Source organism: Staurois parvus, unplaced genomic scaffold (genome assembly GCF_062004578.1).
Source record: "Staurois parvus isolate SC_StPar_1 unplaced genomic scaffold, SC_StPar_1.0 ptg000425l, whole genome shotgun sequence".
NCBI lineage: Eukaryota > Metazoa > Chordata > Amphibia > Anura > Ranidae > Staurois > Staurois parvus.
Window position 1 is genome coordinate 3,427,295 of NW_028318221.1, and position 27,399 is coordinate 3,454,693.

Consider the following 27,399-nt stretch of genomic DNA (forward strand, 5'->3'; position numbering starts at 1 on the left):
AGCCTAGTCAGTGCTTCCACATAAGAGCTAAAAACGCATTGACTATTTATACACTGACACTAATTGCAATTTAAAAAGCCACAGATGTGGGACATTAACCTCTAATTGGCATTTTAACCAGTTTGTGTCTCCTTGAGTGTATGTACCAAGGCCAAACATTCCAGGGTATGTAAACTTTTGATCATGGCCATTTGGGTGATTTCTGTTATGATTATGATTTAAAAAAGGAGACAAAACAACTATTTGATAATAAATGGCTTCATATGATCACCATCCTACAATAAAAGAAATTTTTTTGGCATGATCAGTCATATTTTCAATATCAATGCCAAAATTTCACAATTTCTGCCAGGGTGTGCAAACTTTTGAGCACAACTGGAAGTCAGTCAGGCTGTAAATACAGTAATACATTTGCTGTTTGGCATCTGGTAGAGCCTAATGTGTAATACTGTGATTGATATGCATATTTGACCAAATCAAGGAGGCAACAGAGCAGCTGGGGCCAGTGCTGGGGGTAAGTTATTAGGAAAGAGCAGCAGTACTGGGGGGGTTCCAGTGACCTAAGAATTTAAATTAGGGCCAGCGTGGTTAAAATATTTACTGTGCCAGAACAGTCTGGCCATTGTGGATGTTGTAATATTGTATGTTGCTGCAGTGCGTGCTCTTTTCCCAACTAATATATAAAATATTTATATAGTGGCAATAGTTTGCACAGCGCTTTACAACATGAGGGCAGATAGTACAGCTACAATTCAGTACAGGAGCCCTGCTCTTTAGAGCTTAGGTTCAAGCGATACAAATGTAATAACTGTGGGATGAGCTGATGGAGAAAATAAAAGTACAGTTTTCTAGGTGGGGGTAGGATAGGCTTAGGGATCACCTAAAAGCAGGAGTAGGAGACTACTCTGACATAAGTAACTTTGCTCTCAGTGATGAGACATTGAGCCAGCTTTTAACCCCCCGCAGTCTCCCATGGAGTGCAATTATCTCAGGCCCAGTATCATATATAGATTCTTTCGTATTTTCTGAGGAAGCAGACCTGTTTTGGGAAACGTAGCAAAGAAACTACCACCCTCTATTTTTTGATCATCCTGATTTTCTGGAATTATTTTTCTCTTTTAAGAGCTGTATAGTGGAGAAGTTGAGGCTAGTTTTAATTCAGTATTACATATCATGCTGTAAACAATTGCTAGCAATATTGCATTTATAACATTACTGTGTTGAATAAACTGAGATTTTAAAACATTATTTGCGCTTGTCAATGACATAGCTGGCTCTAACACTTGCTGGAGGTTACCCAGGTACTCATACACAGCCAATAATCATGCACCTGTCAAGGGTAGAAAGAAGAGGAAGTAAGACAAGTCCGAAGGAGGATGAAGGGGGCAACAGAGCAGGGGACAGCTTTACCCTGCTTATACTCAGGTCTCCCCCCCTTCATTAACTGTCACCATAGCACTTGGAAAATCTTCATCTCTATCTTACATGCAGCCTCTGACAGGAGGCGTCAGTACTTAGCACTGGTATGTTCCAGCAGAAAACTCAGGTCTGATTTTCATAGCCAGTAATGTGTAGGTTTACTTTTGAAAACTATTTTCACTACATGTTTTCATAACCAATGTTTAGCTGTACATATTTCAGTTTATAGAACAATTACAATGAAAAAAAAAAATGTTCCAATTACTCAAATGTTCATGAAAAGTTTCAGTTTTTATTGTTGTGTTGTTAAATATACTGTTAATGTACACATTTTCAACTGTACAAGCCAGTCCACAAATACATTTTTAAATGATTTGAAAGATGGTCAGAATGGCCAAATGTTCAAGAATTCCCTGTAGACTAATTCTCACAAAAAAAAAAAAGAAGAAAAGGAAAACTCATTTCAAGATGGTATCTTCTTGCTCTGCAACAAAATAATAAACAAATTACCAGATATTAGGACATCATCGTTACAATTTTGCTTCAACAGGAAAAAAAATGTGCAAAATACAACAAAGTAAAAATCTACTTGACACACACAATATATATACACACACACTGGCTAGAAGGCATATAGGACCAGCCAGTTCACACCAGAAAGCGATGTGGGAAACCCACGTTACATGCGCGTTTCCAACACTGCGTTCAAAACGCACTGCACTTGCAATGGGTCTCAGTGTTAACACCTCAAAATGCAGAACGCAGTGAGTTTGCCTGCACCGGATCACATCATACAGTAGTACCATGAGATGCAGTTGCTGTGCATTTAGCAAAGTAGTGTTTGCACTAAGTTTGGTGCGGTTCAGCATGATTTCAGCCATTCAAACGAATGGGCTGAAATTGCACTGCACCCGGATCGCATGTGAATCACACAAACACAAAAACGTGTTCCAGTGCAATTCATGGTATGAACCAACACTCACTGCAGAAGACGCACATTGGTCATTACTGGACTAACTGCAATGCAGTGTCTCCATTTCCCCTACCACTAATGGATGCAAGAGCCTGCTGCCATTCCTTTCCTTCTCTCTTCTTAGCTGCATGAAGTGAACTTTTTCTTAAGGATCAAAGGCTTGATTTACAAAAATTAGAGTGCAAAATCTGGTGCAGTTGTACATGATAGCCAATTGGTTTCTAACTTCAGCTTGTTCAATTAAGCTTTGATTACAAAAAAAAAAAAAAAACAATGGAAGCTGATTGGTTTCTATGCAGAGCTGCCCCAGATTTTGCACTCTCCAGTTTTAGTAACAGTAACACAGAGCAGGCTATAATCATTACTATCTGGGTTATGCCCCATCTATCAGTGAATGGACACCGGAAGACTAGGAAGTCCTCCCCTTTATAACCCCTCCGACACAGAAAGTACCTTAGTTTTTCACTAATGTCTGGAAGGTGGTCACTGAATTTCAGTTTGATGTGAGAATGTTTGATCTCAAAGATGGTACTAAATAGGGATCAAGGGACTGGTTACTTGGCTCCATTTGCCTCCTATGGAAGATGAGGGACTCGACAAGGTTTGCCTGTAATACAACCTTTTTGGCGCTGGACCCTGTTTTACAGATCCCTGTGCATTTTTGCTAAATGACCAAGGTATTTCTCTGGCAGGGTGCTATACATGTCCAAGGGAGTGGACCCCAAAAAACATAAGGGGGACCTAGTCCTTCAAAATTAAGTGACAAGCCTCGCTGTGATGGGTGACGATTGGGTGTGTTTAATAGTAAAGCCCTGCGGCGGGATTGGTAAGTTTGCTCTTTTTCTTGGAAAAAAAAAAAAGGAAGAAGGATGTATCTTTTAAAACCTTCATTTCCATAGGGCGAACAGAGAATTGGGCTACGTCAGGGAGCCTTTTTATGATCTTATGCAGAACACCAATACTGCCTATGTAGCCAGAGCAGTGAGTTTGGCGGGGCCAGATATCCACAATCTTATCACTTTTTACCACTAGAGGGCATTGGGAGCACTGTATCTGTACTTTGTATGTTTTTCTAGCTGGTGGTGTATTTTTGGCATGCTTGGGGAACCTGTCGGAGGTAACCATGTCTTATTGTTTCCAGCTAAAGGCTGCAGGAGTCCCGGAGCACGCATGCGGCTTTCACCAGAGGCGGGCGTGCACACAGCACACTGTGGATGCACAGTTGCGGCCAGAGGCTGTGGGCAGCCATCTTACTTAGGTGGATAACGTCTTACATATAGGGCTCCTGTGAGGCTGCTGGAAGGGACACAGAGCAGGCTATTCTTTGGGTATGCAAGTCCTTGATGGGTGTACAGTCACAGGTAGCAGTCTGAACTGGCTCCTGCTTTAGTGCTGCATCCATTTGTTGTCTGTGCTGTGATGGCTGCTAAATGATGTATTACAGCCTTGTATGGTGGGGTGCTGTACTGGTGTGCTAAAGTGTTACTAAACCCACAACAGTAAAATCAGTCTGCATATGCAGTAAAGCATGCTTGTTATACTCACTGTGGAACCTAAGGGGTTAATCCCCTGCATTGTGTAAAAAGGCCATTTGAGCATGGGCAGAATGGCTACGGTTCAGTTTGTCTTATCAGGAGAGAAGACATGAACATTTGAACAAGAGGAGGAGCAGAGAAGTTAGGATCAGTTTAGTGTGTATAGCTAGAGAGGTTTTTTTTTCCTTGGGAGAGTGCATGTGATCATCACAGGGCCAATCAGTACTGTTCAGACAGAGGTCAGGGGTTCTACATCCTCCTAGAGCAGAATGAAAACTCCTCCTACAACCTTTAACCAGTGCTCTGCTGAACACTGATAGAAATCACAAGACTGCTCTAACTGCTGATGAGAAAAGGTATTTAGCAGTTTATATTTGCTAAAATAATTGCACTTCCATGTTTTGTGTACTGTGGTAGACCAGATATAGTGAATGCAGACTATTGGGTTTAGTAACACTTTAATGTTTATGGTCACAAGCCCCAGTTGCATTGCAGTAAAGTCGCTTTAGAATAAGCGGTCTCCCAGAAAGCGGAGTGGGGAAACTATAGCAGGAAGGGGCATGTGTGCACTATCAGGTCCTGAGGATCCTAGTTGTAGTTCCACTGTGGTGACTTCCCCTGAAAGACCAGAGGTGACTGGGCAATTAGTAGCCACAATGCCAGACAAGTGAAGTGGCTCCACTGATGTGTCTGCTTCAGGAAATGTTACGAAGGATGATTTAGCATCAGCCTTGGCTGAATTTGTGAATAAAATTGCTGGCATAATTTACTCTGTTAAGCAGGAAGGTAAGAAGCGTGAAAGATCCCCCCCGATTAAGTTTCTGCTATACCTTTTGCGCAGGATCTGGGAGGAGGTAACACTGTTGATCTTGGCAGCCCTGGCCTGACCCAGAAGCAGATAGTAAAAAGGTCATCTGTGGACAGTCCATGGTCTCTTCTAGTCCAGCCGGACCTACTGTCTCAAGGCCCAATATGGCACCCAGCTTTATGTTCGCTAAATTTGACAGTGTGGCTATTGAAGCCAGGATCTTGAGGGACCGAGGGGTCTCAGGTCCAATTACTTCTACACTGTTTAACGCTAGGAAGGCGGTTTCCAGGAACATCTATTACACAGTCTAGAAGTCTTACATTTCCTGGTGTGAGGCCAAAGGTTGACATCCTGGGAAATATGCAGCTAGGAGGATTCTCTCTTTTCTCCAGTCAGATTTGGAAAAGAGGTTGGCCTTGGGCACCATTAAAAGGTCAGGTTTCAGCTTTGTCCATTTTTTTTCAAAGGCCTACTGCTTCAAATTCCTTGGTTGGGGCTTTTCTGCAGGGGTGATTCATACGGTTCCTCCTTTCAGGCTACCTTGAAAAAGCAGCCTTTTGAACCTATATGTGATATTCCACTTGTCCTTTTGACTGGAAAAGTTTTTTAATTGCAATCACTTCGGAAAAAAGCAAGTTGGAACTAGCGGCTCTCTCTTGCAAGGAGCCATTTTTAATCTTACACCATAAGGTGGTGTTGCACCCTCATGCAACCTTTTCTCTTTATTACAGTCATTTCCAGCTTTCACTTGAATGAGGACATTGTTCTACCCTCTTTTTTCTGAATCCTCACTCATCAGCAAAGAAATTTCTGCATTTTTTGGATGTAGTGCGAGCTCTGTCAGAGTATATCTAAAAAAAAAGGTCGGCACAAATCAGAAGGTCCAATTCCCTGTTTGTGCTACCAGAAGGTCCCAGAAAAGAGCAAGTGGTATCCAAAGCAACCATTTCTCATTGGATCCGCCAGTTAATCATTCAAGCCTATTGTTTGAAGGGCAAGTACGCAGTCTACCAGAAGTGTGGGAGCCATCAGGCGTTGGTAACTCAGGTTTGCAAGGCCGCTACCTGGTCTTCAGTGCATACATTTGCAAGGTTCTACCAAGTGGATGTTAGAGCTACAGAGGATGCCGTTTTTGGCTGCAGTAGGTCCTCGGGCTGATAATGGTGTCTGGTATTAGTGTCTTCCTCCCTCCAAATGTACTGCTTTGGGACATCCCTGATAGTAACAATTATAGCCTGCTCTGTGTCCCATGATGTGTGATAAAGAAAATTGGATTATTTTTTCTACATACTTACCTGTAAAATCCATTTCTTTGAGTACACCACAGGACACTGAGGTCCCTCCCTTCTTTCTGGAATTTCATTGGTTTCTACAATACTGAGGTAATTCCTGTGTAGGAGGGGTTATATTAGGGGAGGACTTCCTGTCTGTTTAGTCAGCTGTCCATTCACCTATAGGTGGCGCATAACCCAGAAAGTAATGATTATAGCCTGCTCTGTGTTCCGTGGTGTACTCCAAGAAATGGATTTTACAGGTAAGTATGCAATTATCTACATACTTATTCTGGGTCTGACACCAAAATCCTGGATTACTTCTCCACAATGAATTTTCCTGGATGAGAGCTTTAGTTCCTCCAAGATAAGACTGGCTCCATAAAGCATAAAGCTGCACGCTCAGCAGATAGGATGGTCAGTGTTTATACCAGGTTAAGATTGTGCAACCATTCTATCTTCCCATCTCTGTCTTGTCTTTTTGGGTCTGTTTAAATGATTTTGATTTCTGCATTTATAATTTTGTGAAACACCATTTGCGATTCTGGAAGAATCAGACACTCATGATGCAATACATTGAAGTATGGTCTAGTGTTAAATTACAGAAGGGTCCAAAAAGCTTAGTTGCAAGAAGAGGGTGAGGAGGAACAAGACCACTAACTTGCCATTCCTCCTCCATGGAGAGCTGCAAATCAAAACAAAGTAAATGTGAAGACAATATTAAGGGAAACAACGCTATGGTTTTGTTTTGGTGCTACATGTTCTGGGGCGGTCTTCTTAATTTTTGCTTCACTATCTAGTGAACTAGTAACCTGGCCAAACACGCTTGTGGAGTATCTGTACTCCTTTCCAGCATGCTTGACTCAGGTCATTATCTCACCATATAGAGAAACCAGGGTGGGCACAACATCCAGGATTCTGCATCAGCAATGGCAGCTCCCATATTTTGTTAAATCTCCAGTAAAAAAAAAAACACCTCTAGCTGGCGGATTTCAGCATGGTGCCCTGTTAGATTTGTATTACAATTTCTGCACAAGTATCTATTAAACACAACCAACCTGCCAACTCTCTTGCAATGCGCGCTGCTTCTTCTTGTTTCTTTTTCTCCTCTGCCTCAATCCTTCTGTCTTCTTCAGCTATTGGCTTTAAATATGCTGTAAAAAAAGAGATTTGTAAGAAAACTCAGAAAACATTTGATCAATCCTTTCCCAAAGAAAATGAATACCTGCCATGTTTAGATTTATATACTCATGGTGAAAGACCTCTTCAGGGCAGCGGTGAGGGGCATCTCTTAGGCCATGACCACTCAAAGCCCTGCCTCTTTCAACAACTAGAATTTACGGATATAACTTTGGAGTCATGGTGTGAAACTTGTGTGTCATATCCCAAGATAGGGTGTAAAACCTTTATTTGCAAAGCCGTCCAATTCCTCAATTGATATATTGCATCATTGCAATCAGGGAGAGGTAATTACCTCCAACATTCACTAAAAACTACTTTGAGTAACCTAGATGTTGATGCAACTATTAAATGAAACCCTCTGCTGCAGATTTGACCAGCGCTGTCAGGATGGGGCCAGGAAAATCTCTTAAAAATGCATGAACAGCAGTCTCTGGTAACATCACGGTCTATATGTAGATGCATTTCTGTGAGTGTCCTGCATGAAGTACATACATGTAGGTTTTCCTTTATTATTGCAAATATTGCTAGGCAAAAAATATTTTTAGTTTATCTCCCAGTAAGGAAAGAGAAGAACCATTATCAAGGTATTGATTGCTATTTCAGGTAGATTACCCCATTTTCTCCTGGTTATTGTCAGAGACAGAAGAGAGGAGAAATCCAAAATGTTAGAGCTGTCACCAGAAAAAGTGTTAAAGGTAAGTCTACCAATGGGGAGACCTGTACTGGCGACAACTCTGTTAAAAGGGAAATTCCCCTCACTTTGTGTTTCATCTCCAGGACAGAAAATGAAGAGGAATCCCCTTGAAGAGGCCCAGACAGCCATAAAAAAATGACAGTGGTTTAGACCCCTCCCTAGGTTTTTTTCTTTTACCAATCAGTGATGAGAAGATACAAAGCTTCTAGTTTGTAAAATTAAAACCATGCCCAATTTATACAGGAGTGACTACCATAGAATGAAAAAGTAATTACCCTCTAATTAATGCCTGGCCCAGTAGAAGCCTCACGTATTTTGAGGATTACCATCAAAATCTCATTACTAGCACAAAGATCCAAAAAAAGCAAATAATTATAAAATCAAAGAGAATTCCTGAAGATACTAACAAAAAAAAAAAAGAAGAAAGTTTATAGCATTCTCAAAAGTGAGGCAAATGGCTCTTGCACATGGCCCTGCTGTGCCTATTCAGCAAAACTGCCAGTGTATTTTTGGCTGACAATTTTAGGGCTTCTCAAGCATGAACGGAGGAGGCTGGGTTAAGCAGAGCAAATTAGACAAAAGGTTAGTTCACCTTTACCAAAAAACTGACTAAGCAGGTAAGGAGCATATGTAGAAAAAGTTGAATAATTCCCTTGCTATAGCTGTAGGCCATTTACGTACCTCATGAAGCCTGACTGAAATACTCCCAGGACATTGCTAGGAAGTTGCCAAGTGCGGCCTAGTGCTTACTGTTCACCTCCTCCATCACAGAAGTAAGATATCAAACACTGAGCTCAGAGCGACTGCATCAGGAGAGAGAAAGAGCATGTGTGGGGGTTAGAATCAGAGAACAAGCTCACTCCTGTGATGGTGGAAGTGAGCAGTAACAACTAGACCTCATTTAGCAACATCTTGGGAGTATTCCTGTCAGGCTTCGGAAGGTATGTAAACAGCCTACACCTATAGTAAGGGCAATATTCAACTTTAGTAAGCGCTGCATAGTTTTTATCTACAGACACCCCTTAGCAGCTTAGACAGTTCTTTTTGTAAAGGTGAACTGACCCTTAAAGTAATACTAAAGGCTTTTTTTGTTTTTTCAAATAACAAACATGTCATACTTACTTTCCCTGTGCAGTGGTTTTGCCCAGAGCAGCCCACATCCTCCTCTTCTTGGGTCCCCTGCTGGCGCTCCTGGCCCCTCCCTCCCGTTGGGTGCTGCTTGCTATGGGGGGCACCCGAGCAGGCGCGCTCCAGATCCACAGCTCTGCGTGACAGAGAGACACACACAGCTGTGGCTCAGCCCCAGCCACTCACTCTCCTGATTGGCTCAGTAGCTGTGACTGACAGTAGTGGGAGCCAATGGTTCCGGAGCACCGAGGTTCTCGTGAATATCGCTGGATCGGGATGGGACTCAGGTAAGTGTTAGGGGGAGCTGCTACACACAGTTTTTTACCTTCATGAATACAATGCGTGATGGTAAAAACCACTTTAAAGTTGCAAACATCTGAATGAGTTTCTGCTGCATTATGAATCCCATTACTTCTTACAGCTCAAATTATTTGACAATGTATGTTCATGTCACTCTGCTCAATAATGAACAGAAGGATAAATAAGATAGAAAAGTCATATTACACAGACAAGTACTTCTTTCTTGCTTTTAAGGACACTATGACACCTGATACTGCTATGTTCCAGGCATGACACTATCCATTTAGACATGGGCAACAAAATCTGCCTACACCTTGCATCAGAAACCTGTATGTAATTACTGTCCAATAAATAAATTCTGCCATGCTCCTTGGATGACACTAAAACACTTGGACCCTAGAAGACCAACTTCCTTCAGATGTACTGTATGGGATAAAAACAAGTAAAGTAGTAAACTGCGATCAGACTCTGCAAGAATTATCACACACTCAATAGGGTAAAAGCACAGTTTTAGGAAGAGAAAGTTTTACCAATTTAAAATATATTGTATAAAACTTACCATATCTTGAACTGCCATAGACAATCCCAAGCAGTAACGCAGAATACCTGGCAAACTACAAAATGAAGAAAGTTATAGCACTATTACATTACATGTGCAAGAATGACAGAGACAGACAGGTAGCTAGACAGATCTGTTTCAGTTTGTTTGTTGACAAATGCAAGATTGCAGGGCGAGTTTCACCTCAGCAAAATACAGCTCAGATCTAAGCATGTTAACCAACCATAGTCTACTCTATTTCCATCCCTCCCACATTTATGAACATATATGCAGAAATAATCTCCTCTTACCCTTATGTCTTGGTTCACATCTGTGCGGGTGGTGTCACTGCTGGACCCACACAAATACCTGCAGCAGCACCACCCACACAGAGGAATGTGGGTAGCTCGGTTCCCATGCAGGCTGTGATTTCCCAAGTAGTGCAGGGACTTCTTCCCTGCGTGTCCCGGGGCACAGGAGTCCATTCAAACGAATGTGCTCTCATGCCCGCACAAATCGCGGCCCGCACATATATGAACCAGGGATACCTGACAGAAATCTTGGGCTCCTTCCAGCTTCAGGTTGGCAATGCACAGTGGCGCAAGCCCAAATTGGTCTATAAAAAGTGCTAGTAATTGGTTCCAAGTGAGCCAATCAGCATCCTTGTTGTACATAGGTGACAAGCCACTGCTGCAGCAGGACATTTGAAGCTGCATCAATACTGGGGCCTGTGTCTAGGGAGCCCAGAATCACCTTCAGGTAACTGTACAGCTATTCTCTGTAACATCTCCTTTACATTTACCAGAACAGTGATGTGAGGGCCCTACCTACAAAAATATATTGTTAATTGGTATACAGTCAGACAGTGGTCGGTAGAGCTAAAGGAAATTGTGCAATTAGATTGTAATGCATAAGGCCAACTTTAGAGTGGGTGAATTCTGCATGTTATGTTAGAAGAAAGTGGAGGAAAGAAGCAAGCTTCAAGCTGCAGGTTGAGATTAACAACTACCACACCGCCAGGTTTTATGCCCCCCATAGTGCACAGAAGTGGTTTTGTAATAAAACATAGGTTCAATTTACTAGTACACATGTATTGTCATTCAGGAGTCTATACGGAAAGGTCTGAGTGGATTCATGCTGTTTGGTATCTTCACAACGTAGCGACTGGTGTGCGGTGCAGTCTGGCTGGATTCTGATCTCAGTGGATCATTGTTTACTTTTAGAAAAAAGTCACAGAGACATTTCATAAAGTGTAACTGGCTGCCACACTATGCCTTGCGCTGAAAAAAAAAAAAAAAAAAAATACTGCTCGCAGTTTTCACTGCGCACTGCCCGCACACCGCCACAACACAGTGGAGTGAACCAGGCTGAGAAGGAGATGAGGCATTCTGTCGTGTCATGTAGTGGGGGGCTGTGCTGGAATAGCCACCTAACACAGTCCCCCTGCATCTGGTGTGAGTATACCCTTCGTGTTGTGCATTTATTCTTCTGTTGTAGTGTGCCTTAGCACAACTCACATTAACACAGTGGATGACTAGATTTTAGCAATACAGTGCATGACAACACAGTGCTCTGCCATTTGCACTGTACTAAAACAACAAGTGTGAATAAGCCCTTAATGCATTTTAAATACATTTTCATAAAAGTTGTTAAAAGCTAAGTCCATCTTTCTGGCCATGATTAATGTTACACCCATATTCAAGGTATAACATGAAACATGGTCAAAGATAAATCATTTCAGAATTTTTTCAACCTCTAATGTAACCTATAAACCGTACAACTCAGTTGAACAACAAACTGAAATCGTTTAGGTGGAGTAATATGGTTGCATAAGTGTGCACACCCTTAAAACTAATACTTTGTTGAAGCACCTTTTGATTTTATTACAGCACTCAGTTTTTTTGGGTAGGCGTCTATCAGCATGGCACATCTTGACTAGGCAATATTTGCCCACTTTTTCTTGCAAAAACACTCCAAATCTGTCAGATTGTGAGGGTCTCTTGTGCACAACCCACTTCAGATCACCCCACAGAATTTCGATTTTTGATGTATGCTTTGGATCGTTGTCATGCTGAAAGATGTAGTTCCCCTTCATGTTCAGCTTTCTGGCAGAAACCTGAAGGTTTTGTGCCACTATTGACTGGTATTTGGAACTGTTCATAATTCCCTCTACCTTGACTAAGGCCCCAATTCCAGCTGAAGAAAAACCGCCCCAAAACATGATGCTGCCACCACCATGCTTCACTGTGGGTATGGTGATGTGCAGTATTGTTTTTGTGCCAAACATATTTTAGAATTATGGCCCAAAAGTTCAACCTTGGCTTCATCAGACCAGAACACATTTTCCCATATGCTTTTGGGAGACTTCAGATGTGTTTTTGCAAAATTTAGCCAGGCTTGGAAGTTTTTCTTCCTAAGAAAAGGCTTCCATCTTGCCACTCTACCTCATAGCCCAGACATATGAAGAATACAGGAGATTGTTGTCACATGTACCACACAGCCAGTACTTGCCAGATATTCCTGCAGCTCCTTTAATGTTGCTGAAGGCTTCTCGGCAGCCTCCCAGACCAGTTTTCTTCTCGTCTTTTCATCAATTTTGGAGGGACGTCCAGTTCTTGGCAATGTCACTGTTACACCATTATTTCTCCACTTGATGACTGTGTTCCATGGTATATCTTATTTAATGCCTTGGAAATTTTTTTGTACCCTTCTGACTGATACCTTTTAACAATGAGATCCCTCTGATGCTTTGGAAGCTCTCTGCGGACCATGGCTTTTGCTGTAGGATGCAACTAAGAAAATGTCAGGAAAGACCTACTAGAACAGCTGAACTTTATTTGGAGTAGATCAGAGGCACTTTAAAATGATGACAGGTGTGTACTGACTCTTATGTAACATGATTTTGAATGTGATTGCTTAATTATGAACACAGCTACATCCCCAGTTATAAGAGGGTGTGCACACTTATGCAACTATTTTAGTTTTTTATAGGTTACATTAAAGGTGGAAAAAGTACTGAAATGATTTCTCTTTGTCTCATTTTTTTTACATCACAGAAACCTGACATTTTAACAAGGGTGTGTAGACTTTTTATAGCCACTGTATTTTTCAACACTGCTTGATTTACTTAAAATTTGATTTAATTTTTTATTGGATATGTTATATAGCAAAAAGTCAAAAGTATTCTTATTTCACAATTGTTGGTCTTTTTTTGTTTATAGTGCAAAAAATAAAACCGCTGAGGCGTCAAATACCACTGACAGCTCTATTTCTGGGGGAAAAATGACATTTCATTTATGTACAGTATTGCATGACCGTACAATTGTCAGTTAAAATAACGCAGCGCTGTATTGAAAAGAAAAATGGCCTGGTTAGGAAGGCGGGTAAATCGTCTGGAGGGCAAGTGGTTAATCATTTATTTGCAACCAATGAGGAGATACCTCTAGGTTACCCCTGTAGGGGTGTCTATCCCATGCACATGGATATATGGCAGACTAGAGATGCGGATAGAAATGTATGCAGTGCCGTCATTCAGAATACAATGACACTGCCGCTGCTCATGGTGAAGGTCCATGCGTATAAGTCTGGTATCCCATAGTAGACCATGACATGACCTCTCATGACTACAGGCAGTGGCCTTCATGTCACCTTCACCCAGCAGTCCGCGGTAACAGGCTGGCTCCGAGCCTGAGGGGGAGATAGAAGAGCGCACACAGCCGGAAGGTCAGCGTGCACCGCCCTCCACACTCACCTTGATGAGCGGAGACACTTGCACGGGAACAACCATCTTCTCTCCTCCAATAACACCACTCACACTGCACACCGGGGAGAGCAGGAAGGAGCCTGACGTCAACGGAAGTATCCACAAAGCCCTTCCAAGGTTAGCAGAGCACGTGACTGGGAGGGCGGGATATGTAGGCGGGTGTACGCTGTGTGAGGGAGATGTATGCAAAGGAGGGGGGGCAGTGAGTGCGGACATGTTTAGTCACAAAGGGGGCTGATTTATTACAACTGCATGGTGAAAAATCTGGTGCAGCTCTGCATTGCAGCCAATCACCTTCCACGTTGTGTTTGTCAAAGCTTAATTGAACAAGGTGAGGTTGGCAGCTGATTGGCTACCATGCACAGCTGCACCAGATTCGGAGTACTCCAGTATTGGTAAATCTCCCCCTAAAGTTTACATCACAGGAGTGCAATAACACCTTGTTCATCTGCTGTGAGGGAAGGTCTGCTTTACAGTGACTGATAACGATCACTTCCCATCCAGCCCATTTTTTTCAAATACATTTTAAAATCAGTATGTACTAAACTGCATATTGGGATGATGGGATTATTGGCTGCAATGTTCAACACTCTCATTAGGTGTCAGTATATTTATACACATACACCATATTGCCAAAAGTATTGGGACGCCTGCCTTTACAAGCACATGAACTATATTGGCATCCCAGTCTTAGTCCGTAGGGTTCTATATTGAGTTGGCCCACCCTTTGCAGCTATAACAGCTTCAACTCTTCTGGGAAGGCCGTCCACAAGGTTTAGGAGTGTGTCTATGGGAATGTTTGACCATTCTTCCAGAAGCGCATTTGTGAGGTCAGGCACTGATGTTAGATGAGAAGGCCTGGCTCACAGTCTCCACTCTAATTCATCCCAAAGGTATTCTATCGGGTTGAGGTCAGGACTCTGCAGGCCAGTCAAGTTCCTCCACCCCAAACTCGCTCATCCATGTCTTTATAGAGCTTGCTTTGTGCACTGGTGAGCAGTCATGATGGAACAGGAAGGGGCCATCCCCAAACTGTTCCCACAAAGTTGGGAGCATTAAATTGTCCAAAATGTCTTGGTATGCTGACGCCTTAAGTGTTTCCTTCACTGGAACTAAGGGGCCAAGCCAAACCCCTGAAAGACAACACCACACCATAATCCCTCCTCCACCAAATTTTACACTTAGCAGTCAGTCAAGTACCGTTCTCCTGGCAACCGCCAAACCCAGACACGTCCATCAGATTGCCAGACAGAGAAGCATGATTCGTCCCTCCAGAGAACACATCACTGCTCTAGAGTCCAGTGGTGGCGTGCTTTACACCACTGCTTCTGACGCTTTCCATTGCAGTTGGTGATGTAAGGCTTGGATGCAGCTACTCGGCCATGGAAACCCATTCCATGAAGCGCTCTACACGCTGTTGTGCTAATCTGAAGACCACATGAAATTTGGAGGACTTTGGTGCTGCGTTTGCGTAAATGCTCCTATCTTCACTCTTAACTAAAATAACGCATTGACTGCTGCTTTCACTGAGTAAATGCTCCTATCTTCATTCCACTCTTAACTACAATGCTTTGACTCCTCTTAATTTCAGAACAACTAGTGTATATATATTCTTGTATATGCTGTTTAGTTCTCGCCTCCAGCTGCATTCGTTTTATAACTGTAGCCTGTGTCGGGTCTGTGTTTGAGAAACATCACCCCCTATTCATGTGATCCTTATCAGTTTCTAATTGGGGCAGAGAAGAGTGCTCATTTGGCCATCTCCCTCTAAATTTAGAACAGCTTATGGGGGGAGATCACTGATGGGGGGGCACAGTCACTGATGGGGTGCTGCTTTTGCGTGAGTGCTGCATTGATGGAGTGCTAAGAAGCAGTTAAACACAGCAGTTGAACTCAAGCAGCAGGAAGATACAACAGCAAGAAACTCTACTGCATGCTGGACAGACTGCAAGCAAACACCCTGGGAAACATCCCTTACATGTCTGAGTCCCACTCTGTGTACCTTTTAATATGTCCCCTGTACTCCTCCTTTTCATATTACTTTCCTGCATTCCCAAAATCTCACTTCTTTATCCCTCTGCTCCACCCCAAAACTTGTACATCTCCCCCTCACTGCTACCATCTCCCTACTACTGCTCTCATCACCTCCTGCTGATACTTTACTCTCCTGCTGACCCAAACATCAGGACAGGAAGGCATGTGCACTCATGTACCTCCCACTCCCATGTTACTTTCCTCACCCTTCTTCTCCTATCATCTGGGGATATCTCCCCAAACCCTGGTCCTCCAGTATTTCACCCACACACCAGGCATCCTTCTTTGTCCAGGAATAGCCGCAATCCCCGCAATTTAATATCAGTCCCTGTGCTCCCAAAATCCACCCTCCCTTTCTCATGTGCGCTCTGGAATGCCCGCTCTGTCTGTAATAAGCTCACCTCCGTCCATGACCATTTTGTCTCCCGCTCCCTTAACCTACTAGCAATTACAGAAACCTGGCTCCAAACAGCAGATTCTGCTTCTCCCGCAGCACTTTCCTATGGAGGCCTCATCTGGACCCACTCACCCAGACCCAGTGGTCGGAAAGGTGGTGGGGTTGGTTTGCTTTTATCCCCACTCAGCACCTTTCAAGTCCTCCCTAACCCTCCCTCTCTATCCTTCTCTTCTTTCGAGACTCACTGTGATCTATCGGCCTCCTGGACAGGTGTCCCGCTTTCTTGATGATTTCTCTGCCTGGCTACCCTACTTTCTCTCCTCTGAACTACCCACTATCATTCTCTGAGATTTTAACATCCCTATTAATGTGAACAGCCCGGCTACATCCCAACTCTTCAACCTAACCTCATCTTTTGCATTAGCACAGTGTATACAGTCCTCCACTCACTCTGATGGGAATACATTAGACCTTGTTTTCTTCCATCTTTGCACTCCCTACAACCTCACAAACACCCCCTTACCTTTCTCTGATCACAATCTCATCACCTTCACAGTGTCCTCGTCTTCAAACACCTATCCCTCCAAGCGACAAACAATTACCCACAGAAACCTTCACAACTTGAACCCTGCTCCTTTCCGCTCTGCAACTGACCAACTCTATGACAGAATCTCTCCCCTGGCCTGCCCTGACCTGGCCACTGCTGTCTACAACAATTCGCTTTCATCCGCATTAGACTCACTTGCTCCTCTAACAACACGAAGCATCAGGCCCCGACCGTTGCAACCTTGGCAGACTGATGACACCAGAAATCTTAAACGACATAGTCGTGCGCTGGAGCAATTGTTGCGTAAAACCAAATCCCAGCAAGAATTCACCCGATATAAATCTGCTTTCTTAATGTATAATTCCTCCCTTCGTGCTGCCAAACAAGCCTACTTTGTCACTCTTATTAATACCTTGTCATCCAGTCCTCGTCGTCTCTTCTTTACTTTTAACTCTCTACTTTCTCCACCTCCACCCAGTACCTCACTCACTGCTCACAAGATTGCAAATCATTTCAAAAACAAGATTGACGCAATTCGTAGGGGCATCGCCACTGCACAGACATCCATCCCACTTAGCATACCTTATACTAAACCTCCCTCAACACTTTCCTCTTTTGACCTTGCTACTACCGAAGAGGTCACTAAGGTTTTCTCGGAAGCCTGTCTCACTACCTTTACAAACAATAGTGCCGCGCTCCTAAAACTATTATATCATATAATAAAACAATTATCTTTCAAAAAATATACATTAGTGATATAGTCCTTTGTGTTATCGTGAGACAAATTATATCCAAATAATAAGCGACCATTGAAATATGCTAAAAAAAATGTGATCAGTCCAAACGTGACAAATTCAAAAGTGAACAAATCTTCATTCCAAGTGACTTCTTATTGTGATCTCAATATGCGCTCACCTCCTTTGAGGACCAATCATATCCCCCTGATGAAGCTGCGTCATCTGCAGCATAACGCGTAGGGGAGGAGTCTTGACGTCACCCGGCTACACAAAATTCAGCCCCTTATGAATCACCTTAACCAAAAATTTGCAGATGTCTATACTCCCCAGCAAAACATCTGCGTTGATGAGTCCCTCATTAATTTTTCTGGCTGCCTTGCATTCAAACAATTTCTCCCCAGCAAGCGTGCCAGATATGGGGTCAAGATGTAGAAGATCTGTCAGAGGGCAACAGGCTATACTTCTTAGTTTCGGTTTTTACGAAGAAAAGATAGCTACGTGGAGCCCCCTGGATGCCCAGACTACATGGGGAGCAGTGGCAAGATAGTTTGGGACTTGGTGTCATCCTTTTTCCATATGGGGTACCATTTATACGTGGACAATTTTTATTCAAGCGTGCCACTATTTAGACATTTGTTCAATCTTGGAACTGGCGCTTGTAGCAAAGTGTGACCTAATGTGTGCCCACCATTAGAAGTGGGTGGATGCAGGGTGGTATATTCTAATGGTGGGCATACCACACACTTTTTCTGGCAGAAATTTCTTCTCTTTTTTTTTCATTCAGCCCACAGGCTGCATTAAAAAAAAAAACATAACATATATAACCAAGGATCAGCGATGTACTGGTACATCACTGGAGTTTGAATGGTTATACCAGGATGATGTCTACAGCTGCAGGCATCATCTTGGTATCATTCATTCGTCATTGGCTAATTAGCTGCAGGATTGCTTTTACAAGCAGCGGGAGATGATGCCCCCCCCTCCCCCGCTGCCTTCCACGGCCTTCTCGATCAGTCCCATGCCATCGGGGGAACCTGAGAATGCAGCCGGTGTTTCTGCCAGCTGACCATAGAGCTGACTGGAGACAAGTATGGTGCCAATCATCTCTATACTCAGAAATCGGAAACTACGAGCATTTCATCACTTCAGTTTCGCAGGATATAAACAGCACCATTTGTAAATTTGGAAAGCATCTGATCATGCCGATCTTGGTTTGATTAGATAATGTACAGGCAGAGGAGCTATCTAGAGTCTGATAGAACCCAGATTTCTCAAAAAAGAATATATGACAATGCCCATTGAAGTTATAGGAGATATTTGCATGGCCTATGATAGCAATAAAAGTGATAAAAAAAAATTAAAGGGACAGTGTAAAAAAAAAAAAAAAAAGCACCTGTGTGCACGAGCACCTGTGCCAGTATATAAACAGGGGTTGCACCATGCATGTGAGATATCACCATGAACATCAGATCAAGGGCAGTAATTCTAACACTAGACCTCCTCTGTAAATCTAAAATGGTAGCTTGTAAAGGCTTTTAAAATGTTGCCTGTGGATATTAAAAACGTATGCAGTTTGTCGCCATTGCACAAGTTTTAAAGCATGTCTTGTTTGGTATTTATTTACTCGGCATACCATTATCTTTTATATTTTACCAAATAATTGGCCAATATATTGTGTTTTTGTGCATTAAAATTAAAAAATGTGTATTTTTTTTTAAATTGCATTTGAAAAATCGCTGCGCAAGTACTATGTGGCAAAAAAAAATTGCAGCACCCACCATTTTATTCACTAGGGTGTTTGCTTTAAAAAAAACAAAATGTTTGGGGGTTTAAATTAAGTTTCTAGCAAAAAATACAGATATTTTTCATGTGAGCAAAAAGTGTCAGAAATGGCTTGATCTACAGGTGGTTAGAAGAGTGAGTGATGTGTGGCATAAACTTCTAATGCTGGGCATAAAATGCCCCTGCCCCCCAAAATGACCCCTTTTTGGAAAGTAGACACCCAAACTATTTGCTGAGAGGCATGTTGAATCAATAAAATAATTAATTTTTTTACCACAAGTTTTTGGAAACTTTATTTTTTTTTACGCAAAATTGTCACTTAAATGATTTATTGCTCACACATGCCATGGGTGTATGTGGAATTACTCCCCAAAATACATTCTGCTACTTTTCCCAAGTATGGGGGTACCACATGTGAGAGACGTTTTGGCAGTCTAGCCAAGTACAGGATCCCAAAATTCAATAAGCACCTTCAGGCTTTTAAAGGGCTTTTCTTCCTCATTACACTTCCTGACTACCTATCACAGTTTCGGAGGCCATGAAATGCCAGGATAGCACCAACCCCCCCAAATGACGCCTTTTTGGTAAGTAGACACCCCAAGGAATTTGATAAGAAGCATGCTGAGTATTTTGCAGATCTTGTTTGTTGCCACACATTTTTGGAAAATTAAGAAAAAAAACAAAAAACATTTTTTCTTTTCTTTTTTTATATTTCAAAACATTGCGAGAAAGAATGAGATCTGCAAAATACTCACCATGCCTCTTTTTAAATTCCTTGGGGTGTCTACTTTCCAAAAAGGGGTCATTTGGGAAGGGGGGGGGTGTTGGTGCTATCCTGGCATTTCAGGGCCTCTGAAACTGTGATAGGTAGTGAGGAAGTGAAATGAGGAAGTTACGCACCTTCAGGCTTTCAAAGTGGTCAATGGATTTCAGGCTCCTGTATGTGGCTAGGCTCCCAAAAAGTCTCACACATGTGGTATCCCCATACTCGGTAGCAGAATGTATTTTGGGGAGTAATTTCACATATACCCATGGCTTGTGCAAGAAATATATCATTTAAATGACAACTTTGTGTAAAAAACAAAACAAAAAAAGTTTGTCATTTTCCAGAAACTTGTGGAAAAAAAATAAATCTTCCATGGACTCAAAATGCCTCTCAGTAGATAGCTTAGGGTGTCTACTTTCCGAAAAGGAGTCATGTGGGGGTGTTTGTACTATCCTGGTATGTTAGCACCTTAAGAAATGTGATGGGCAGTCAGAAAGTAAAAGCTGTGTAAATTCCATTATCTATACCATAGTTTGTAGATGCTATAACTTTCACACAAAGCAATAAATGTACAATTATTGGGTGTTTTTTAACCAAAAACATGTAGCAGAATACATTTTGGCCTAAATTTATGATGATATTTTAGTTTTTTTGGATATTTTTTATGACAGAAATGAGAAAAAGTTTTCAAACATTTTTGTTTATAGAGCCAAAAATAAAAAGCACACAGGTGATCAAATACCACCAAAAGAGAGCTCTATTTGTGTGAAAAAAAGGACACAAATTTCATTTATGTACCGTATTGCATGACCGCGCAATTGTCAGTTAAACTAGTGCAGCGCTGTATAGCAAAAAAATGGCGTAAATTGCAGTATCTATACCATAGTTTGTAGACGCTATAACTTCCACACAAAGCAATTAATATACACTTATTTGGATTTTTTTTTACCAAAACCATGTATCAGAATACATTTTGGCCTAAATTTATGACTAACTTTGAGTGTACTATATATTTTTTATAGCCGAAAGTAAAAAATATTGTTTTTATTCAAAATTTTCGGTCTTTTTTTGTTTATAGCGCAAAAAATAAAGTTGAGTTTATTGGATATATTTTACCAAAAGTGAAAAAGTTTTTTTTTAAAAATTGGCAGTCTTTTTTTGTTTATAGTGCAAAAATTAAAACCGCAGAGGTGATAAAATACCACCAAAAGAAAGCTCCATTTGTGCGAAAAAAAGGACATAACTTTTGTTTGGGTACAGCATTGCATGACCAATTAAGGGGTTAAATCCTCTGAAGGGCAAGTGGTTAAAAATCCCATTTCAGTCTTTGCAGATGACACCAAGCTGTGCAGTGGAATAACGTCCTTACAGGATGTCTCCAATTTACAAGCTGACCTCAGTGCACTGTTTAATTGGGCAACTATGTGGCAAATGAGGTTTAATGTTGATAAATGTAAGGTTATGCACTTGGGGGCTAAGAATATGCATGCACAATACATACTAGGGGGGGTACAACTGGAGGAATCAATGGTGGAGAAGGATCTGGGAGTTCTGGTAGATCACAAGCTTAATAATGGCATGCAATGCCAAGCTGCGGTTTCTAAAGCGAGCAAAATCCTCTCTTGTATTAAAAGAGGTATAGACTCCAGAGAGAGAGATATCATATTACCCCTGTACAAATCATTAGTAAGACCTCATCTGGAATATGCAGTTCAGTTTTGGGCACCAATTCACAAAAACAACATTGGGTAAATGGAGAAAGTAAAGAGAAGGGCAACCAAACTGATAAGAGGCATGGAGGAGCTCAGCTATGAGGAAAGATTAGAGGAACTGAATTTATTCTCTCTTGAGAAGAGGAGATTAAGGGGGGATATGATCAACATGTATAAATACATCCGTGGTTCATATAGTGAACTCGGTGTAGAGCTATTCACCTTGAGGTCATCACAGAGGACAAGGGGGCACTCTTTACGTCTGGAGGAAAGAAATGTAATCTCCAAACACAGAAAGGTTTCTTCACAGTGAGAGCTGTGAAAATGTGGAATAGACTCCCTCAAGAGTTGGTTCTGGCCAGCTCAGTGGATTGCTTTAAAAAAAGGCCTGGATTCTTTCTTAGGTACACAGAATATAACTGGATACTAACAGTTATAGGTAAAGTTGATCCAGGGAATATCCGATTGCCTCTCGGGAGATCAGGAAGGAATTTTTTCCCCTGCAGGAGCAAATTGGATCATGCTTTGCTGGGTTTTTTGCCTTCCTCTGGAGCAACTGTGTGTATAGGATTATAACTTATTTTTTTTGCTTTTAATGGTTGAACTGCATGGAGTTTTGTCTTTTTTCAGCCAGACTGATTATGTAACTTTGTAAGTACCACATTTGAAGTCACTGAGCTCTTGAGAGCGACCCATTCTTTCACAAATGTTTGTAGAAGCAGTCTGCATGCCTAGGTGCTTGATTTTATACACCTGTGGCCATGGAACACCTGAATCCAATGATTTAGAGGGGTGTCCCAATACTTTTGGCAATATAGTGTATATGGTAATGACTGTTTTTACTCAAAATATGTTTTTCTTTCTGCACTGCTTGATATGTTGCAAGAAGTAGTTGCTAATGTTTAACTCTTCACTTGCTGATATATATGCAGCTGTACAATGAAATCATAGTAAATTATACAGAAATAATGCAAACATTACTCAATATATTTCTAGGAATAGATGTACTGATATACAGTACATGTACAGTGGGGCAAAAAAGTATTTAGTCAGCCACCAATTGTGCAAGTTCTCCCACTTAAAAGATGAGAGTGTCAGGAATGAACTTGCCAGTGGTGGTGGGACTCACCTGCCTTGTGGGCTGCAGCACCAGGGCTGGCCAGCGGGTGCTCTCAGCAACCAGAGGCTCACTCCTGCAATGAGCCATCACCTGAAGCGGATTACAACAGGTGTATTTAAGGAATGGCCAGGCCTGTGATCAGGGCCTTGGTGTATGTTTCCCATGGGCCCCTGTACCTGCATCCTGTCTGCTTTCTGCCTGATCCAGATTCTGCTTCAATTGCTGATTCTGCATGAACTCCGCCTGTCCTGACCTCGGCTATTCCTGACTACTCTTCCGCCTGCTCCTTGTGCCCTTGCTACCGACCCGGCCTGGCCGACTACGCTTAGTATTGTTTCTATTGTTATCTGTTGGAGGTTTGGCTTGGTTGGTTTGCACTGTGTTGTTGTTTAGTCTTGCACTGCGTCTATATTTTGTTTAGTCTTAATAAATTGTCTTATTCACACTATACCTGAAGTCTGCGTTTCCCTGTGTCAGTCCACACATTTCTGGTCATACCCGGATCCCTAACAGAGAGGCCTGTAATTGGCATCATAGGTAGACCTCAATTATGAGAGACAAAATGAGAAAAAAAAATCCAGACAATCACATTGGCTGATTTGGAAAGAATTTATTTGCAAATTAATGTTGGAAAATAAGTATTTGGTCACCTACAAACAAGCAAGATTTCTGGCTCTCACAGACCTGTACCTTCTTCTTTAAGAGGCTCCTCTGTCCTGCACTCATTACCTGTATCAATGGCACCTGTTTGAACTGATCATTCTTGCAGCCATTGAGAAATACTATGAGAGCTGTGATTGGTCACAGCTTGTCACATGGTACAAGGCTGTTGTGAATAGCCTTGCACCATGTGACCTCTGTGATCATTCACAGATTTCACTAGTAGTAAGCAATGATGTCAGGAAGTGACATCTTGCTTACTACTATTCATGTGATCACTGATTGGCCAATTAGTGATCACATGATCGGGACCTCACACAGAGGTCCCGTGCAGTGATCGGTGTTCCGCTGTGTCCTTCAGCCACAGCGGCACCCGATCGCCGTGCCGCGCTCTCCCAGGGAGCACACACAGGCAGTGAATGCGGGGGTCATTTATAAACAGCCACCCACTACGGCACTGTTAACCTGATAAGCAAATGCATATATTTTTCCATATGGGGATTATGAGTGGAATATCATGGTTAAACATGTCTAGGAACACATTTGACCAGTTTCTGATAAAAAAAATACGAGAATAGTTATTTCTCTACATGGGTATTTTGGGTAGATTATTGTGGATGAGCTGTAAGCCATAATCATCACAATTATGACAAATCACGGCTTGAACTATCTTGCTTTGCATTTAATGAGTCATATATCAGTTTCACCTTTTAAGTTGCATTACTGAAATAAATGAACTTTTGCACGATATTCTAATTTTTCGAGTTTCACCTGTATAGTCTAAGAAATTGTAAACAGTACGATTTTTAAATTGGGAAAGCATCTGATCACACCGATCTTGCTGAGATCAAATGATGTAAGGGTAGAGCAGATATCTAGAACCTAATAGACCCCAGATTTCTCAGAAAAGAACACCTGTCAATGTCTAATGTAGGCACAGGGGATATTTACATTCCCTGTGATAACAATAAAAGTTATTAAAAAAAAAAACAAATGAAAGGGACAGTGTCAAAATAAAAAAGACTAAAAAGAAAAAAAAAAAAAAGCACCCTCACCCCCCCCCCCCCCCCCAACATGCATGCAACCGTGTGCACAGGCGTTAACCGCACGTCGGTATGTAAACAGCGGTTGCATGCATGTAAGGTATCGCAGCAAATATCAGATCGAGGGCAGTAATTCTAGCACTAGACCTCCTGTGTAAATCTAAAATTGCAGCCTGTAAAGGCTTTTAACCAGCTCCCGTCCGGCTGTTGTATATAAACGGCAGGACGGTGGCAACGCAGGGTCGGGTGGCAGTTTATAAACGGCCTCCCCACACCCTGCTTGTGCCACGCTCCCTGGGAGCACGCAGCACCTCCGGACACAGTGGAACACCGATCGGACGGGACCTCTGTACGAGGTCCCGATCACATGCAGAGTAGTAAGCAAGATGTCACTTGTGACATCATTGCTTACTACGTGTGAAATCTGTGAATGATCACAGAGGTCACATGGTACAAGGCTATTCACAACAGCCTTGTACCATGTGACAAGCTGTGACCAATCACAGCTCACTCAGTAGTTCTCAATGGCTGCATGAATGCAGCTAGAGAGAAGAAGAAATTATTGCTTTTACATCCTTTATGGGTGTAAAACCAATCAGTGTAAAAAAAAAAAAAAAAAAAAAATCTTCACCCCCCACAAGTAGTACAGTGTCACCATGCTAGGGTGACAGTATGTAAAAAAAATAAATAAAAATATAAAAAAATTAATAAAACGTAAAAAAAATTTAAAAATGATAATTTTTGGTTATAAACTAATTTGGGTCATTTTTTTTTTACTAAAAATATAAACGGAAAAAATTTTGGCCAAGATTTATGATAATATACTATTTGCAAAATTTTATAAGAAAAACTTTTTTCAAAATGGTTTGGACATTTTAATTTACATAGCAAAAAAATTAAAAATCCCAGTGGTGAATAAATACCACCAAAATAAAGCTTTATCTGTCTCAAAAAAATGCTAAAAAATTCATATGGGTACAGTGTTGCATGACCACGCAATTGTCATTCAAAGTGTGATAGCACTGAAAGCTGAAAATGCAGATTTTGTGCTGGGCAGTATAGACATCTGCAAATTTTTGGTTAAGATGATTTATGAGGGGCTGAATTGTGTCAAATTCAGGGTCACCCCGAGGACAACAGTGTGTATTGTCGTTGAAATGCATAAAACACATTATATACTCATATCTATGCCTGGCCATGGCAGCAGAGAACACGGGCATATGATGAATCGGGTCTGTGGGCCAATACAACCGCAATTCCTTTTCCGTTAGGTGACAGTCTATATATAGTGAACGGACGATATTCGTGACATCAGTGGTGAAGAAATGAGAATAGATTGCACTAACCAGATAGCGCTATGTTAAGCGCATATAGATAAGGTCACCTGGGTGTGAACATCTGGACCCGGGTATTCTGACTAGTAGCAGCATATATCACAGCATGTCAGCAGGGTTTCTGAATGGCAGAGTTCTGATTGGAGACCACCAGAGGGAGCCAGCAACCAGGATCTCTTCAGACCAGGTATCCCAAAGTGTATGATGTATTCACAGACCACCAGAGGGAGATAGAGCTCTGGAGAGTGTCCAGCAATTTCCTTGGGAAAATTGGCTCAAGAAAAAAAGAGCCAGAAAACAAAAATATCTAAGTGCAACATTGCTTTATTAGAATGCAGAGAAATGATAAGAAATGCAACTCACATGATATGCAAAAGGCCTATTGGCCAGACAGGAGAAGTCCACGTGGATGGAAAGTCACTGAGGGCAGCTTTCTGACATGTTTCGTGCCACGCACGGTCTCAAAGAAAGCTGGCCCTCTCAGTGACTGATCATTCTTATATAGGGGAACACATGCCCTTCAATTAACATTAATTGGCGTTCCCGCCGCTCGCGCATGCGCAGATCGCGGCGCCCACACGCACATGCGCAGTTCGCGCCGGAGGCGGCCATTTTGTTGAATCTCAGTATATGTCATAGCCTCTCATTGAGGACATAGCAGGTAACTAAAGGAGTGTGTAGATAGTCACTCTACTTCTGCTTCTCTTTTTCCTTAACCACAATATTAGTATGTCAGACCGCTGTCAAGCCTTGCAATATGCCGACTTTAGAACAAAAGAGGCTGTATAAATCCTGAAGATCGGTATTTGGGGAAAAAAAAAGAACTTGTAAGGAGGACCCAGTTGTAGGTAATCTCCTGTTAATTCAATATGAGGATCTATTTATTTAACAGCCCTGTGGAACTACAGGTGCCAGAATCTCCTTCAAAGGCATGTGCACACCCTCACATATAATCAATATTACACAATACAATAATAAAGAGCTTTATAAAAGATATACAATAATACAGAATTAAAAATTGTGATCCAAAGATTAAAATTTATGAATCACATATATAATATGGAAATAAAATTATTAAAAACAATAATAAAAAAAAAATGTAAAAATAAAGAATAAATCCATAAGAATAATATAAATGCCCCAATCTAAAAAATCTTGGTAAAAATGGTATAAAATTAAATGAGATAAAATAACAAGCAGCAAAGAGGACCTGTCATAAATAAATACTGGCAGTGCCCATATTTCATTGGCAATCAGTAATAGATATATGGTATGGTAATTGGCCTCCCGTATTCTCCCCTAACGTTCAAATTAATAGTATAAAAATCAGCATCACGCTGCATTGTTGCTGTTCGAAATGTATTATCATAAACAGCAATATATATCGTGCTGTAATAAGATGTTCATTAAAACTGTGTGTCGTGATTCTGTATTAGATCCTGTATAATACCTTTCTCCTCAACTGGTATCTATAAAGCAGTTGATATCCCATTCTGTGTTGAGGCCGGATGGTGCTGAGGTATGTAGTAGGTATATATATATATATATTTTGTTTCTAACCTGGATACTGCTCGTTTTTTAAAAATACCTCTCCAGTGGCTGTTGACAATGTCAATCCCCATAAATTTAAGATTGTGTGGATTTTTATTGTGTGCA

At 41.6% G+C, this 27,399-nt stretch overlaps 2 long non-coding RNA genes across 2 annotated transcripts in view; one reads left to right on the top strand and one right to left on the bottom strand.

Moving 5' to 3' along the window:
* Positions 1-1,691: 1,691 nt before the first annotated feature.
* On the bottom strand, positions 1,692-13,753 carry LOC149454519 (uncharacterized). Its single transcript, XR_016314198.1, has 4 exons — positions 13,600-13,753; positions 9,870-9,924; positions 7,065-7,160; positions 1,692-1,903 (listed from the first exon to the last, which is right to left on the bottom strand). It is a non-coding gene; the product is annotated as an uncharacterized LOC149454519 (long non-coding RNA).
* The window catches only part of LOC149454520 (uncharacterized), an 86,696-nt gene continuing 72,885 nt past the window's right edge, over positions 13,589-27,399 (top strand). Inside the window, exon 1 of the long non-coding RNA XR_016314199.1 lies at positions 13,589-13,728. This is a non-coding gene — a long non-coding RNA (uncharacterized LOC149454520). The remainder of the gene's footprint in view (positions 13,729-27,399) is intronic.